Raw genomic sequence first — 18,982 nt, forward strand, 5'->3', positions numbered from 1 at the left:
AAAGGATAGTAAATCCTATTCCAGTATGATCGAGAATCGACAGATGATTAGCCATGCAGGAGGATAGGATGTAGCCATTGACAACGGTGATGCCCTACATAAAGCTTGCCATGGAAAGGAGTAGGAAGGATTGGATGAAGACAGCAGGAAAGCAGAGGTTCAGAGGAACAAAAGCATCTCTATACACTTATCTGAAATTCTCACTAATGAATTACATAAGTATCTCTATCTTTATTTTTTGTTTAATTATTATTATTATTCGAAAACTCCATAACCTTTTAATATCCGCCTGACTGAGATTTACAAGGTGACCATAGCTTGCTTCAAGCCGACAATCTCCGTGGGATCGACCCTTACTCACGTAAGGTTTTTTACTTGGACGACCCAGTGCACTTGCTGGTTAGTTGTACGAAGTTGTGAAACAGATATAAGATCATGAACGTGCATATTGAGTTTTTAGCGCCATTACCAAGGAATGGAATGATCACGATTTCGCACACCAAAGGCATAACATAAAAACATAGAAAAGCAATAAGAGATAATAAATTCCAAACAACCAATTGCAAGCATCAATAATAACAAAAGAAGAAAGCAATCATAAATATGAAATACCTCAAATTGCATTAAATAGAAAATCAAGTCTAACATCAGAATTCATAAACAAAATTGGGAAAATAAATAAACTAGAATGCTAGAACAAATAAAAGTAGAAGAGAAACTAAATTAAAGGAACATTGAACTTGGAATTGAGAAGAAATAAACCTAAAACTAAGAGAAACACTAAAACCTAGAGAGAGGAGAGAGCCTCTCTCTCTACAAAACTACATCTAAAACCCTAAAATTATTTTTTCAATGTTGTATGAAATGAAAGTTGTGTTAATGATTCCCCCACTTTGCAGCTTTTAATCTGTGTTTTTTGGGCTTGGAACTGGGCCAAAAATAGCCCAGAAATCGCTGGGGGCGAATTCTGATACGCTGAATTTTCGCAGATACACGCGTGCGCGTGATACGACGTATGCGCGTCGCATATCTTCAGAACAACTATAAAAAATTATATATCATTTCGAAGTCCTAGATGTTAGCTTTCCAACGCAACTGAAACCGCCTCATTTGGACTTCTGTAGCTCAAGTTATGGTCAGTTAAGTACGAAGAGGTTAGGCTGGACAGCTTAGCAATTCCTTCAATTTCTTGTATTCATTCCACTTTTGCATGCTTCCTTTCCATCCTCTAAGCCATTCCTATCCTATAAACCCTGAAAATACTTAACACACATATCAAGGCATCGAATGATAATAAGAGTGGATTAAAATTAGTAATTTAAGGCCAAAGAAGCATGTTTTCAATCATAGCACAGAATTAGGAAGGAAAATGTAAAACATGCGAATTCAATGAATAAGTGTGAGAATAATGGATAAATCTACTGAATTAAGTACAAGATAAACCCTAAAAATGGGGTTTATCATACCTCCAAATTTCTAATGGAGGACCTTGTTTCATTAATGAAACTATGAGTGGTCTTAGAGAGGCTGGAAAGCAGATTGACTAAGTCAGAGAGGCTCTGCTTAGGGGTTTCCATGTTCATTCGAGAAGATGGGAATGGTGGTCTGTTGTTGAACCTATTCTGGTTCCTTCTACCTTGATTGTTATTGATACCTTGTTGAGGTTTCTGTTGATCCTTCCATGAGAGGTTAGGATGGTTCCTCCATGAAGGGTTATAGGTGTTTTCATAGGGTTCTCCCATGCAATTCACCTCCTCCATGGTGGGTTGATCAGGATCATAAGCTTCTACTTCAGAAGAAACTTCCTGAGTACTGCCAGCTGCAGTTTACATTCTAGTCAGATGCTGGGAGATCATATTGGCTTGCTGAGTCAAGATCTTGATCTGAGCCAATATGGCATTCAGAGTATCAACTTCAAGAACTCCTTTCTTCTGAGAGGTCCCATGGTTTACAGAGTTTCCTTCAGAAGTGTACATGAACTAGTTGTTTGCAACCATCTCAATGAGTTCTCTTACTTCTGCAGGCATTTTCTTCAAGTGGAGTAATCCACCTGCAGAGCTATCCAATGAGATTTTGGACATCTCAGATAGACCATTATAGAACACGCCTATGATAGACCATTCTGAGAGCATGTCAGGAGGACATCTCCTGATCAGTTGCTTGTATCTTTCCCAAGCCTCATAGAGGGATTCACCTTCTCTTTGTCTGAAGGTTTGAACTTCTACATAATCTTTCTCATCCTTCCAGAAAAGCATTAACTAGCTTTTCCCAAGAGTCTAAGCTCACTTTTGGTTGAGAATCCAACCATATCTTAGCTCTATCTCTAACAGTAAAGGGAAAGAGTATAAGCTTGTAGACTTCAGGATTTACTCCATTGGTCTTTACAGTATCACAGATCTACAAGAATTCAGCTAAGAATTGATGTGGATTTTCCATTGGAAGTCCATGGAACTTGCAGTTCTGTTGCAGAAGAGAGACTAACTGAGGCTTAAGCTCAAAATTGTTAGCTCCAATGGCAGGTATAGAGATACTTCTGCCATAAACGTCAGAGGTAGGCATGGTGAAGTCACCAAGAACCTTTCTGGCATCACCTTAAAGTTCGGCCATGTCTCTAATTTTTTGTTCAAAATTTTCTGAAAGGTTTCTTCTGGAGTGTTGTGCTCTAGCTTGTTGTAAGCTTTTCTTCAGAGTCCTTTCAGGTTCAGGATCAAGATCAAAGAAGGGTTCTTTATCCATATTCCTGGTCATAAACAAGAAAGCACAGATACGACAAGAAAAGAACCTTCTATGCTAAATGGTAGAGAACTCCAAGTGAGATGTGAAGGAAGAAGAAGATAGAAAAGTGAAGATGGAGGATGAGAGAGAAGAAGATTTCAAATAATATAAGTAGAAAAGAGAAGAATTAGAAGTAGAAAAAGTAAATAAGAATTAAAATATTTTTTGTTTTTATTTTATTTAATAATTAATTTCAAAAATTAAGGTTAATAATTTAAAAAGAATTGAAAATTAGTTGATGAATTTTCGAAAAAGAGAAAGAGAAATAGAAAGGAATTTTCAAAAATTAAGAGAAAAGAAGTGGTTAGGAAGTTTTGAAAAAGAGGAAAGAGAAGATATGTAATTAATTAAGAAAAATATTTGAAAATAAAATAAGATAAGAGATAAGATAAGAAAAGTTTTGAATTTAAAAATTTGAAATTAAAAAGATAAGAAAAGATAAGATGAGAAATTAAAAAGATTTGAAAAATATTTAATTTTAAAATTTGAGATTAGAAAAGATAAGACAAGAAATTGAAAAGATTTTAAAAAGATAAGATTTTGAAATTTGATTTTGAAAAAAGTTAAGATTTTGAAAATTGAAATTTGAGTTCTTAAATTTTAAATTTGAAAAAGAAAAGATATTTTTGAATTTTGAAGAAAGATAAAATAAGCTTTTGAAAAAGATAAGATTTTTTATTTTGAAAAGATCTGATTTTTGAAAATTGAAAGCTAAGATAAGATAAGATAAAAATTTAAAATTGAAATCTGAATTTTTATTTAAAAATTTCGAAAATAATGTTTAAATAAAAATAGAAAAGATATTTTTTTATTTTTGAATTTAATGATGGAAGAGAAAAACAAGTAAAAGACATAAGACTTAAAAGTTTTAGATCTAATGGACCTATTGTGCGAAAATTTGGAGGGAAAACACAAAGGGATACCGAACTTAAAAATTTTAAGATCAAAACAAAATGAAAGTATAAGAACACTTTGAAGATTAAAAAGAACACTAAGAACAAGACTCAAGAACCTTAAAGAACACAAGAACATGTAAAGAACACCAAACTTAAATTTTTTGAAAACCAAGAACAAAATTTTCGAAAATTATAAAGAAAACACACAAGAAAACACCAAACTTAAAAATTGACACAATATTTGACCAAAAACAAGAATTAAACAAAGAAAGCTAAGGATTCTTGAAAATAAAAATTTTTGAAAAAGGTTTTTGAAAAAGTTTTAAAATTTTTGGAAAAGAAAACAGAAAATAGGTAAAACTCAAACCAAGAACAAAGATTAAACAAAGAAAAGAAAAATATTTTTGAAAAAGTTTTATTTTATTTTTTTTATTTTTTCAAAAATAAGAAGAAGAAAATAAAAATAAAAGACTCAAATAAAATAAAAATTACCTGATCTAGGGAATAAGATAATCTGTCAATTTGTCCAAATTCGAAAAATCCTCGGCAACGGAAACTTGGTGCACGAATCTCCCACACTTCGTACAGCTGTACCAGCAAGTGCACTAGGTCGTCTAAGTAATACCTGAGTGAGTCATGGTCGATCCCACGAGGATTGTGGTTTGAAGCAAGCTATGGTTATCCTGCAGGTCTTAGTCAGGCGAATCAGAAGAGTTATTCTTAATTTGTATTTATGAGATCTAAACTAGATTGACATGTAAAAAAGAGGAATAAAGAAAAGGGTATAGAATAATTTGTTAATTGGAATGTAAACAAGGATAAGGAATTAGTAAAGGATTGGAGTTGCTTTGTGTTTCTGAATTAACTCTGATATACTGCTTCCTTTGCTTGTGAATGATCTCTTCTATGGAAGGTTGTATGTGATCAATGCCATTGTCCGTGGTCATCAATCTCCTCTGCTTAAGATCAAATGCCATTGACCGTGGTCATCCAATCTGAACGAGGGTGAGGCTCTAGCAGTTAATTCTCTTGGAGATCCTACTCAAAGCGCCACAGACAAGGTCGAATCTTCCGGATCAGAGAATACTGCTTCTTTGGGTTCTAGCCTCTACCACAGAGACCCTAATCTCCCTGGAAATCAGCTGAATTGGTGTCTTGAGAAGTCCCCAACGAAGTCGTGGATTAGCCGTCTGAGAGATGTATAATCAAGCTAGCGGTTCGTACTTTCCAGTCACCTATTCACACAAACCCAAGTAGACACAGGTGGTTGTCAGGCACGCGGTCCTAGTATGATGAACAGAGCTGATTGTCACTGATCATCCTATTCACCATGTTGAAGAACGAGTACACATCTTAGAATTGAATCAAACACGTATCGAAGGAAAACAGTAACACTTTTATTAATTCATAGGACTCAGCAGGGCTCCTCTGCTCAACCTAGGAGGTTTAGAAACTCATACTGATAGAAAATACGATGGTAAAAAATGTGTAAAGTGGCTGAAGATGATGTCTGATGATGGATTTACATAAATCTAATCCCTTAAATACTAAACAAATGACTAGTAAGGGTAAAACAGTATTTCTGGTACCAACATCCTCTTCTGGGGCCCACTTGGTGAGTGTTTGGGTAGAGCTTTGATGAGATCCACGTGCTAGGAGGCTTCTAGGGAGTTGAACGCTGGCTAGGGGGTCCTCTTTAGGCGTTTGGACGCTGGGCTATGCTCTTTGCGCTGGACTCTTGGAAGGGGAAGGAAACTGGCGTTGGATGCCAGTTTGGGCCTTCTAATCCGAAGCAAAGTATGGACTATTATTCATTTCTAGAAAGCTCTGGAAGTCATCTTTCCATAGCCGTTGAGAACGCTCCATTTGGACTTCTGTAGCTCCAGAAAGGCTCTTTCGGGTGCAAGGATGTCAGATCTGGACAGCATCTGCAGTGCTTTCTCTGTCTCTGAATCAGACTATTGCTCTAGCTCCTCAATTTCAGTCAGAAAAGACCTGAAATTGCACAAAAACACACAAAATCAAAGTAGAATCCAAAAATATGAATTTAACCCTAAAACTTATAAAAACTTAATAAAAACTAAACAAATCATATTAAAAATTATATGAAAATGATACCAAAAAGCGTATAAAATATCCGCTCATCAGCATGGTTTTGTGAATTTCTCCTAAATTGTGCTTAAGAGTGAAAACATGCTTTTTAGGCCTTAAAACTGCTAAATTTAATTTACTTTTCTCCCATTTGATGCCTTGATATGTTTGTTTGAGTGATTTAAGGTTTTGAAGGCAAGGATGGCTTGAAAGAAATGGAAGAAAAGCAAGCAAAGTGGAGAATTCATGAAGAAATGGAAATTTGTAGAATTCATGGAAAACGTGGCCCACGCATGCGCGTGGGAAGGAAATCTGCCAGGCGACGCGTACACGTGACCCATGTGTATGCGTGACAAGCAGCATGTGACTTCATTAAAGGCAACACGCTAGGGGCGATTTCTGAGCCATCCAGGCCCAAATCCAACTCATTTCTGAAGCTATTTGATGCAAGATTCAAGAGGGAACAAAGGGAAAGCAATTAGTGTAGCTTAGCAACATGTTTTAGGGTAGTTTTCTTGGGAGAGAAGCTCCATCTTCTCTCTAAAATTAGGGATTTTTTGTTTAATTGCATTTTAGATTTATGTTTTATTTCTTGTTTTCAATTAATTTTTCTTACAATTTCTTGTTCCTACATCTTTGTTCTCTTAGTTTACATTGTTAATTTATCTTTTATGCCTCTTTTTAATTTATGAATACTCTTGTTAATTTGATTTTCTTTAATGCAATTCTATGCTTTATGTCCTTTTAATACTTGATTGAGTTATTGTTGTTATTTCCTTGCATTAGGTAGTTGCAGAATTTATTATTCTTGCAATTTAATATTCTTTCGTTTTTATACACACCAAGTGTTTGATAAAATACTTGGTTTTAGAGTAGATTTTGTGCATTTTTGGCTTGGAAAGAGAAATTAGGCAATCTTGAGTTATTAATACCCAATTTAGATTGGTGATCTAGAGTGCTTAGTTAATCGTATTTCCATTGACATTACTTATGGATTAGGATTAACTAGGCATATTAGACTTTTTCTCGATGTTGGGGATAACGTAATAGGCTTAACTCTTGATAATTATTATATGATAATTAATGACTAGGATAGAAAGCCTTGATTTTCAATCCTTGCCATGAATGCCTCTTTTTAGTATTTGCTATCTTTAGTTATTTGATTTATTTTATTGTCATTTAATTTTCTTATCATTTAGATTATAGTCTTCTTATATGCAAACCACCCCATGAATCTCATAACCAAGGATGCGCATAACTCACTGCAATTCCTTTAAGAGACGACCCGAGATCTAATACTCTCGGAATTTTTATTGGTTTGCTTAAGTGACAAACAAAATTAAACTTTGATTGAAGGTTATTTGTAGGTTTGGATCTTTACTTCGACGGAATTATTTTGTGAAAATTCTAGACCGACGGTAACCTTCTTTCATGGGTAAAGCAATCAAGATGAAGAAACTAAATCCCGGTTACATTGGAACATTTGAAATTCCGGAAAAGATTGGACCGGTAGCTTATAGGATTGCCTTACTGCCGCATGTTTTGAACATGCACGACGTATTTCACATGTCGCAGTTTCGGAAGTATACTTCTGATGCAAGTCATGTTCTAGAACCGGAATCGGTTCAAGTAAGAGAAGATATGACACTTTCAGTAATCCCGGTTAGGATTGACGACACCAGCATCAAACGATTGTGCAGAAAGGAAGTATCATTGGTTAAAGTAGATTAGAGTCGGGCTGGTATCGAAGAAAATACTTGGGAACTCGAATTGGATATGCAGAAGGACTACCCACACCTCTTTTTAGGTAACTAAATTTGAATTTTGAGGGAAAAATTCTTAATTAGGTGGGTAGGATGTAAACTCCGTAAAATCAGCAAATAATTAATTAATAAATTAATTTTTAATAAAAGAAATTAGAAATATGAATTTTAAAGTTTAATGAGATAAAGCTAATTAAAATAAGAATTTTGACACTAATTTTAAAGAATTTGGCCTAAGATTAGGCCGAATGGGCCAAACAAAGCCCATATTTGGCCCAAGGCCCAACCCACTCAGCCCAATACACTTAAAGAAGAATCATTCTTCTTCCTCCATTCAGCAAAACCGTGAAGCAAGCTTAAGGGAAGGGGAGCAAGAACAAAACCCTTGGCTTTGATTCAAATTACCATATCTTCTCACTCCGAGCTCCGATCGCTGCACTATTTGTAGCCACGTGTCTGCGGTGACGAGCTTTACAAAGCGCATTGCCTAATTCGGTAAGAAAGTCTCATTTTTAATCTCAGTTCTTCCTTCCCCAAATTTTCAAAAATGTAATGAATACAATATTGAGATTTTGTTCCTTGATGTTATAGGATCCGATTAGCTTGAAGGAAACCCTTAATCTTGCTTCATTGGTGCTTGGGTAAGTTGAGAATACTTGAACCCTAGTTTATTCCTTGATTAAGTGTGTTGGGTATTGAATTTTGAGTATGTATATGTGATAATATGTGTTAGCTGTGTATATATGTAAATTGGAGCATAGTTGTGAGTGTTGGATGCTTAGTGGAGCTTTAGGTGCTATTATCTTGGAGATTGAGAATCCTTGGGGCTGAGTTTTGTTTCATTTGGTGGTATCTCTGGGTTATACGAGAAAATTGGCCAATGTATGATTTTAGTTTCTCATATTTAATATATAATGTCTTGTGAAAACTTTGGCTAGATGACCATAGGATAGGTGAGAATGCATGAGTATGTTAATTGCTTAGTGCCTTGATGATAATTGTTGAACTAGGTTGAGTATTGGTTTGTTGTTTGATGTTGGGGATGTAAATAGAATGATAAATGATGATTTAATGATGGTTGACAAGGTGTTAAGAATGAATGTGTATATATGATGAATTATTGATGATCTTGTTGGTTAATTGAGGAATTTATGTATGAGATTATATAAAATTGAGGTCTGGTTGATTGTGGTAGGATGTGGGGGATTGTGGTGTTGTAAATGGTATGCTGTAGTGCTGTTTGTATGTATAGAATGTTGATATTGAGTTTGATTTTGGTGAAAATAGAGGTTTATGAACTTTTGTGAAAATCTTATTTTTGGCTGAACTTCGGCGAGCCATAACTTAGCTTCCAGACCCCCCAAATTGTTTCAAACTTGTTTCATATGAAAATTGGGTCCATGAATTTTATGCCGTTCGAAGAACGAATGAAAAATGTTTTAAAACGAAAAAGTTATGTGCGTCGAAATTTTGGAGTGCAAAACTGAAATTCTGCAGCATTCAACATTTTTGCCACTCTGCATATCTTGCGTACACGACCGTTGCATGCACACGACCAACCCTTTCGGGTTTGGCATCTCGCGTACGTGAGCAGTAATTTTAATGGGTTGCTGATGAGGGATAAATGTCGATCTAGAATTTCTCAGTGATAATCACGTTGCAAGTATAGTCCAAAGCAACAATTAATCCTCATATCAAAGTTTAATTTTGTTTGTTACAAGTACAAACCCAATAAAAATAACCAAAGTATTTAAACCTCGGGTCGTCTCTCACGGAATTGCAGGAAACTGTGCATATTATTGGTTTGATTGACAAGAAATGTAAATAGTAAGAAAGTAAAACTAACAACTAGTATGGGTCTTGGCAAGGATTAAGAGTCAAGGTTTCCTATCTTGGACCATTGACCACAACATGGTGATTACAAAGGATTAATTCCACTTAGTTATCCTCCAACAATTGAAGGAAAGTCAAGTGGACATTGATGCACGGAAACTTGTCTCTCAACAAAATTTTCCTTCGGCAAGTATACCGAATTGTCGTCAAGTAATAACTCACAAAAGAGTGAGGTCGAATCCCACAGAGATTAATGGATTAAGCAATCAATAGTTGATTAATTATCCTAGTCAGACGATCCAGATTGAAGTGATAAGCAGCAGGAATTGTAAATTGATAGAAAAGAAAGGAAAAACTATAAAGTGCAGAAAAATAAAATGGCAAGAAAAGTAAATGTAAGAACTTAAAATAAAATGAACATTGGGATCAAGAGATATTGCAATCCTCCGGATCAAGTTCATTCTCATCTCTTCCTCAATCAATGCATTCATTGATCTCCTTGGCAATCTTAAGTGATTGGATCCCAATTCCTTGGCAATCCAATCTCTCTAAGCTTGAACAATTTCCCAATTCCTTGATTTAATTGCTCATGGGAAGAGATGAAGTTTGGTCACTGATTATACCACACACATTCATAGATCAAAGTATTGGTAGGATTAAATGTCACAATATCCATCCAACCCCCAACCTAATCCAATGTGAGAGAGTATTTCTAGCATGATCTCCTCATTCCTCTTCCAAGGTTCAGAGGAAATCCAAGTATGAGCAATTTCTCTTCCGAGACAATTACCCAATTGGATGAAGATCGAAAGCTCTCTAGTAAAATCAAGAGAAAAGAAAGAAGAAGAAGAATAAGAACTAAAATTGATCCATTGAATCACAATAGAGCTCTCTAACCCAATGAAAAGAGTTAGTTGTTTATTGCTCTACCAAAATAGAAAAGAAAGAAAGTGCAGAAAAATAAAGATGAAGATTAAAACTGAAATTAAAACTTCAAAGTTCATAAATGGAAAGTACAAACTAGAATTTAACTACTACTACTAAGAAAAGGAAAAGAACAGAAAAGGAAGAAGAGTGTAGGAGGGGAGGGGTCCGAAGACCCACTCCCCTTGGAGTGTGCCAATTCACAGAAGTTCGAATTGGTCTTCACTCTCTTCCCCTTCCTTTAATTTACCCCTTTCTAGAATAATTTCAAAGTAAAAACTAAGGCCTTTATATAGGGTTTCCTAAATTACAAAATGAAATGAAATTAAAAGCAAATTACAATTAAATGAAAATTCCTATTCTAGATGCTTTTTGTGGCCTTGATTGGTTGACACTTGTGGGCTTGCTTGCTTGAGGTTGGGTGGTCCATGAAAGAGAAGTGAATCAAGTTGAGGTCCAGGTGCTAATGTTAGTGCTACTGTTAGCCACACTAACGCTACAAGTGTGGCGTTAGTGTTGAAGTTAGTGTGGCTAACGTCACAATTGCTACCCAGTTGGTGTTTTTGGGGCTTAAAAGATGCCTCTTTTTTGTGCTTCAATTTCATGCCCACTATAGAGTATTATATATTGTTCGAAAGCTCTGAATGTCAGCTTTCTAACGCAACTAGAATCACTTCAATTGGACCTCTGTAACTCAAGTTATGCTCCTTTGAAGTGGACAAGGTCGCTGGCATAGTCGCTGGCGTTATTGGAAAAAGTGAGTGCCAATAACGTCCGCGTTCAGGGGATTAATATTGCCAGATTCTGGAGCTTAAACTTAATGTGCACCCCATACTATTATATATTGTTGGAAAGCCCTGGATGTCTACTTTCCAACGCTTTTAGAAGCGCATCATTTGGAGCTCTTCAGCTCGAGTTACACTTCTTGGAAGGTGAAGAGGTCAGCTGGCCTTACTACAGGTTGATACCATGTTCATCTTTGCACTTTCGGGGCAGGTTTTCTCCCTCAAATTTAGTGTCCACTATGTAGTGCCATATATGCTTGGAAAGCTCTGGATTTTTACTTTCCAATACCACTGGAATCACCTCATTTGGAGTTTTTTGGCTCAAGTTATTCTTGTTTGAAGAAGGCATGGTCAGGCTGCCGGGTGAGATTTTGCCCACGTTAGTGTCCACGTTAGTGGCACTAACGTGGCCTTCTTTGCTTCACAAATGTTAGTGGCATTCACTTTTTCCACTAACTTTTACAGCTGCCTCCTTTGTTCCACATTAATGCCCACGTTAGTGGCACTAACGTGGCCACTAACGTGGGTGTTCTTGGCTTCGCAAACGTTAGTGGCGTTCACTTTTTTCACTAACTTTCACAGCTGCCTCCTTTCTTCCACGTTAATACCATTAACTTTCCTACTAACGTTGAGGCTTCTCCTCTTCTTCCACGTTAGTGTCCACGTTAGTGGCGCTAACGGGGCAACTAACGTGGGCTGAGATGACCTTCGAAGATGTTAGTGGTGTTAACTTTACCACTAACGTTGCAAACTTTCCTTCCTTCCACGTTAATGGCCATGTTAGTGGCACTAACGTAGCCACTAACGTGGCTCTTCTCTGCTTCTTGTTACCTGAAATCAATCAAACAAAGTGCATCAAAGTCTTGCTCTTACTCATGAGATCATTCATCATCCATTTTATCATTCAATTCATGCATAATTCTCATGAAATCATTCAAAATTCACAATGTTTGCTTGAATCATGGTATGAATGCATTTTCAACAAAATACTTTCTTATTTCCTAAGAAAATGCATGAAACCAACCTAAAGCATACAAAAAATGGCTAGTAAAACTAGCCAAGATGCCCTGGCATCTGACATAATTGGTCCTAGAACCAATTAACAACCCTAAATCACCAATGGAGCTAGACATCAATAATCTCAAGGACTAAGTCTTCAATCACAAGCTAAGAGTACCAAAATTTGCTCTAAAAACCAACCAAGTATTTTATCAAACACTTGGAAGGTATAAAATAAAAGCATGGTAAAATAGCAAGAATAATAAAATCTACAACTACCCAATGTAAGAATATAAAATAACAATTCAATTAAATAATAAGAAACATGAAACATAAATTGCATTAATGAAAATTAAAACTAACAAGAGTGTATCAACATAAAAGTGACATAAAAGGAAAATTAACAAGAACTAGAAGAGCAAAAATGTAGCAATAAGAAATTGTAAAGAAACTAAATCAAAGCAACAATTAAACCCTAGATCTAAGAGAATTCTAACCTAAATCTAGCCTAATTCTAGAGAGAAGAGAGAGCATCTCTCTCTAGAAACCTAACCTAAAACATGATGAAAACCTAATTATTACTACTTGGTTCATTCCCCCTCCAATCCTTGGCTTTAATAGCATCAGAAATGAGTTGGATATGGGATTGAATGGGCTCAGAAATCGCTCCCAGCATTTTGCCTTTAATGAGGTCACGTGCCACTTGTCACGCGTACGCATGGGTCACACATACACGTCACCTGGAAAATGACCTTCTCATGCGTACGCATCGGTCTCGCGTACGCATCGCCATGAATCCTCTAAATGCTCATTTCTTCATGAGTTCTCCACTTTGCATGCTTTTTCTTCACTTCTTCCATCCAATCCTTGCCTTATAAACCCTGAGATCACTCAACAAACATATCAAGTCATCGAATGGAATTATAGTGAATTAAAATTAACAATTTTAAGGCCTAAAAAGCATGTTTTCACTCTTAAGCACTGGTACGCGGAATCGTGATTATACTTTAATTATGTAAAGTTCATTGCTCTTTCTTTCCCTGGTAATGGCGCCAAAAACATGATGCCAAAACCACGGTTTACAACTCCGTGTAACTGACCAGCAAGTGCACTGGGTCATCCAAGTAATACCTTACGTGAGTAAGGGTCGAATCCCATGGAGATTGTTGGTATGAAGCAAGCTATGGTCGCCTTGCAAATCTCAGTTAGGCGGATATAAATTGATAATGGTGTTTTTGAATAATAATTAATAGAATAGGGATAGAAATACTTATGTAATTCATTGGTGAGAATTTCAGATAAGCGAATGGAGATGCTTTCGTTCCTCTGAACCTCTGCTTTCCTGCTATCTTCATCCAATCAGTCTTACTCCTTTTCATGGCTGGCTTTATGTGATACATCACCATTGTCAATGGCTACTTTCGGTCATCTCTCGGGAAAATAATCCAATGCCCTGTCACGGCACGGCTAAGTGTCTGGAGGCATCACCCTTGTCAATGGCTTCATCTTATCCTCTCAGTGAAAATGGTCAACGCACCCTGTTACGGCACGGCTATTCATCTGTCGGTTCTCGATCATGCTGGAATAGGATTTACTATCCTTTTGCGTCTGTCACTAACGCCCCGCAATCGCAAGTTTGGAGCTCGTCACAGTCATTCATTCATTGAATCCTACTCGGAATACCACAGACAAGGTTTAGACTTTCCGGATTCTCTTGAATGCCGCCATCATTCTAGCTTACGCCACGAAGATTCTGATTAAGAGATCTAAGAGATACTCATTCAGTCGAAGGTAGAACGGAAGTGGTTGTTAGGCACGCGTTCATAGGGAATGATGATGATTGTCACGTTCATCACATTCAGATTGAAGTACAAATTAATATCTTAGAAGCGAAACAAGATGAATTGAATAGAAAACAGTAGTACTTTGCAATAATCTTTGAGGAACAGCAGAGCTCCACACCTTAATCTATGGAGTGTAGAAACTCTACCGTTAAAAATACATAAGTGAAAGTCCAGGCATGGCCGAGAGGCCAGCCCTCAAACGTGATCTAAGATAGCATACAACTGATCAAAGATGATTAATACAATAGTAAAAGGTCCTATTTATAATAAACTAGCTACTAGGGTTTACATGAGTAAGTAATTGATGCATAAATCCACTTCCGGGGCCCACTTGGTGTGTGCTTGGGCTGAGCTTTGAGTGTTACACGTGCAGAGGCCATTTGTGGAGTTGAACGCCAGGTTTTGATCCATTTCTGGCGTTCAACTCTGGTTTTGGATCCTTTTCTGGCGCTGGACGCCAGAATTGGGCAGAGAGCTGACGTTGAACGCCAGTTTGCGTCGTCTATTCTTTGCCAAAGTATGGACTATTATACATTGATGGAACGCCCTGGATGTCTACTTTCCAACGCAATTGGAAGCGCGCCATTTCAAGTTCTGTAGCTCCAGAAAATCCACTTTGAGTGTAGGGAGGTCAGAATCCAACAGCATCAGCAGTCCTTCTTCAACCTCTGAATCTGATTTCTGCTCAAGTCCCTCAATTTCAGCCAGAAAATACCTGAAATCACAGAAAAACACACAAACTCATAGTAAAGTCCAGAAATGTGAATTTAACATAAAAACTAATGAAAACATCCCTAAAAGTAACTAGATCCTACTAAAAACATACTAAAAACAATGTCAAAAAGCGTATAAATTATCCGCTCATCACAACACCAAACTTAAATTGTTGCTTGTCCCCAAGCAACTGAAAATCCAATAGGATAAAAAGAAGAGAATATACTATAAATTCCAAACTATCAATGAAACATAGCTTTAATCAAATGAGTGGGACTTATAGCTTTTTGCCTCTTGAATAGTTTTGGCATCTCACTTTATCCATTGAAGTTCAGAATGATTGGCATCTATAGGAACTCAGAGTTCAGATAGTGTTATTGACTCTCCTAGTTCAGTATGATGATTCTTGAACACAGCTTCTTTATGAGTCTTGGCCGTGGCCCTAAGCACTTTGTTTTCCAATATTACCACCAGATACATAAATGCCACAGACACATAATTGGGTGAACCTTTTCAGATTGTGACTCAGCTTTGCTAAAGTCCCCAATTAGAGGTGTCCAGGGTTCTTAAGCACACTCTTTTTTTGCTTTGGACCTTGACTTTAACCGCTCAGTCTCAAATTTTCACTTGACACCTACACGCCACAAGCACATGGTTAGGGACAACTTGGTTTAGCCGCTTAGACCAGGATTTTATTCTTTTAGGTCCTCCTATCCACTGATGCTTAAAGCCTTGGGATCCTTTTTATTTGCCCTTGCCTTTTGGTTTTAAGGGTTATTGGCTTTTTGCTCTTGCCTCTTGATTTTAAGAGCTTTGGCTTTTTCTGCTTGCTTTTTCTTTTTTTTTCTATTTTTTTTCGCCTATTTTTTTTTTCTGCAAGCTCTGTTCTTTGCTGCTTTTTCTTGCTTCAAGAATCATTTTTATGATTTTTCAGATTATCAAATAACATGTCTCCTAGTCATCATTCTTTCAAGAGCCAACATATTTAACATTCTTAAACAACAACTTCAAAAGACATATGCACTGTTCAAGCATACATTCAGAAAACAAGAAGCATTGTCACCACATCAATATAATTAAACTAAGTTCAAGGATAAATTCGAAACTCATGTACTTCTTGTTCTTTTGAATTAAAACATTTTTCATTTAAGAGAGGTGATGGATTCATAGGACATTTATAACTTTAAGACAGAGTTACTAACTACTAATGATCATGTAATGAAGACACAAACATGGATAAGCACATAACATAGAAAACGAAAAACAGAAGAAATAAGAACAAGGAATGAATCCACCTTAGTGATGGTGGTGTTTCCTTCTTGAGGAACCAATGATGTCTTTGAGCTCTTCTATGTCTCTTCCTTGTCTTTGTTGCTCCTCCTTCATTGCTTTTAGATCTTCTCTGATTTCATGAAGGATGATGGAGTGCTCTTGATGTTCCACCCTTAGTTGCTTCCAATAATTGTGTGGAAGAAAATGTATCCCCTGAGGTATCTTAGGGATCTCTTGATTTGCAGTCAAATGTTCTACCACTGAGCTATAGACCCTTGATGGAAGCTTTTGTCTTCCCTTTCCTCTTTCTAGAGGTTTCTCTGGCCTTAGGTGCCATCAATGGTTATGGAAAAAACAAAAAAGCTATGCTTTTACCACACCAAACTTAGAATGTTGCTCGCCCTCGAGCAAAAGAAGAAAGAATGAAGAAGATATGGAGGAGATGGATGGGAGTGTGTATTCGGCCATATGGGTGGGATTGGGTGGGAGAGAGATGTTGAATTTTGAAGGTAGTGGGTGTATGGATGTGAGTGGTAAATGGAAAAAAAGAAGGGATGATCATGAATGGAAAGAGAGATGATGAGGTAGGTGGGGATCCTGTGGGGTCCACAGATCCTGAGATGATCCTGTGGGGTCCACAGATCCTGAGGTGTCAAGGCATTTACATCCCTGCACCGATTTAAGCATGTAAAATGCCCTTGCACATAACTCTGGGCGTTCAGCGCCAGGTTGGTGGCCATTTTGGGCGTTCAACGCCCCTTTGCTGCCATTTCTGGTGTTGAACGCCAGAACCATGCTTGTTCTGGGCGTTCAGCGCCAGGATGCTGCCCATTCTGGTCGTTCAGCGCCAGAACCATGCTCTGTTCTGGCGTTTGAACGCCAGACAGATGCTCCTCCAGGGTGTGATTTTTCTTCTACTGTTTTTGATTCCGTTTTTGATTTTTTTGTTTATTTTGTGACTCCACATGATCATGAACCTATAAAGACATATAACTAAGAAAAATATAGTTAGATAAATAAACATTAGGTTGCCTCCCAACAAGCGCTTCTTTAATGTCAATAGCTTGACAGTGGGCTCTCATGGAGCCTCACAGATGATCAGAGCATTGTTGAGACTCTCCAACACCAAACTTAGAGTTTGGATATGGGAGTTCAACACCAAACTTAGAATTTGGTTGTGGCCTCCCAACACCAAACTTAGAGTTTGACTGTGGGGGCTCTGGTTGACTCTGTTTTGAGAGAAGCTTTTTAAGCTTCCTCTCTATGTTGATAGAAGGATGACCTTGAGTTGTAAACACAAGGGAGTCCCCATTCAATTGAAGGACTAATTCACCTGTGTCAACATCAATCACAGCTCTTGCTGTGGCTAGGAAAGGTCTTCCTAGGATGATGGATTCATCCTCTTCCTTTCCAGTATCCAAGACTATGAAATCAGCAGGGATGTAAAGGCCTTCAACCTTTATTAACACGTCCTCTACTTGTCCATAGGCCTGTTTTCTTGAATTGTCTGCCATCTTTAATGAGATTTTAGCAGCTTGCACCTCATAGATTCCCAGTTTCTCCATTACAGAGAGGGGCATGAGATTTATTCCTGAACCAAGGTCACACAGAGCCTTAAAGATCATGGTGCCTATGGTACAAGGTATTAAGAACTTTCCAGGATCCTGTTTCTTCTGAGGCAATGTCAGTTGATCCAGATCACTTAGTTCATTGATGAACAAGGGAGGTTCAACTTCCCAAGCATCAATGCCAAATAATTTGGCATTCAGCTTCATGATTGCACCAAGAAACTTGGCAGTTTGCTCTTTAGTAACATCCTCATTCTCTTCAGAAGAGGAATACTCATCAGAGCTCATGAAGGGCATAAGGAGGTTCAATGGAATCTCTATGGTCTCTAGATGAGCCTCAGAGTCCTTTGGTTCCTCAGAGGGAAGCTCCTTATTGATTACTGGACGTCCCAGGAGGTCTTCCTCCTTGGGATTCACGTCTTCTCCTTCCTTGGGTTCGGCCATGGTGCTTATGTCAATGGCCTTGCACTCTCCTTTTGGATTCTCTTCTGTATTGCTTGGGAGAGTACTTGGAGGGATTTCAGTTATCCTTTTACTCAGCTGGCCCACTTGTGCTTCCAAATTTCTAATGGAAGACCTGGTTTCATTCATGAAACCCACAGTGGCCTTAGACAGATCAGAGACTAGATTTGCTAAATTAGAAGCATTTTGTTCAAAGTTCTCTATCTGTTGCTGAGTGGATGATGGAAAAGGTTTATTATTGTTGAACCTGTTTCTTCCACCATTATTAAAGCCTTGTTGAGGCTTTTGATCCTTCCATGAGAAATTTGGATGATTTCTCCAAGATGAGTTATAGGTGTTTCCATAAAGTTCACCTAAGTAATTCACCTCTGCTATTGCAGGGTTCTCAGGATCATAAGCTTCTTCTTTATAAGAAGCCTCTTGAGTACTGTTGGATGCAGCTTGCATTCCATTCAGACTCTGAGAGATCATATTGACTTGCTGAGTCAATATTTTGTTCTGAGCCAATATGGCATTCAGAGTATCAACTTCAAGAACTCCTTTCTTCATAGGCGTCCCATTATTCACAGGATTCCTTTCAGAAGTGTACATGAACTGGTTATTTGCAACCATGTCAATGAGTTCTTGAGCTTCTGCAGGCGTTTTCTTTAGGTGAATGGATCCACCTGCAGAAGTGTCCAATGACATCTTTGATAGCTCAGATAAACCATCATAGAATATATCCAGGATGGTCCATTCTGAAAGCATGTCAGAAGGACACTTTTTAGTCAGTCCTTTGTATCTCTCCCAAGCTTCATAGAGGGATTCACCTTCTTTCTGTCTGAAGGTTTGAACATCAGCTCTAAGCTTGCTCAGCTTTTGAGGAGGAAAGTACTTGGCTAAGAAAGCCGTGACCAGCTTATCCCAAGAGTTCAGGCTGTCTTTGGGTTGAGAATCCAACCATAATCTAGCTCTGTCTCTTACAACAAAAGGGAAAAGCATGAGCCTGTAGACTTCAGGATCTACTCCATTAGTCTTAACAGTATCACATATCTGCAAGAATTCAGTTAAGAACTG

At 37.5% G+C, this 18,982-nt stretch overlaps 1 non-coding gene across 1 annotated transcript; it reads left to right on the forward strand.

Annotated features, from left to right (window-relative positions):
• Nucleotides 1–18,667: 18,667 nt before the first annotated feature.
• On the forward strand, nucleotides 18,668–18,775 carry LOC148574186 (small nucleolar RNA R71). Its single transcript, XR_015906567.1, has one exon. It is a non-coding gene; the product is annotated as a small nucleolar RNA R71 (small nucleolar RNA).
• Nucleotides 18,776–18,982: the final 207 nt, after the last annotated feature.

This window comes from Arachis ipaensis, chromosome B2 (assembly GCF_059453495.1).
Source record: "Arachis ipaensis isolate K30076 ecotype BB chromosome B2, ASM5945349v1, whole genome shotgun sequence".
Taxonomy (NCBI): domain Eukaryota; kingdom Viridiplantae; phylum Streptophyta; class Magnoliopsida; order Fabales; family Fabaceae; genus Arachis; species Arachis ipaensis.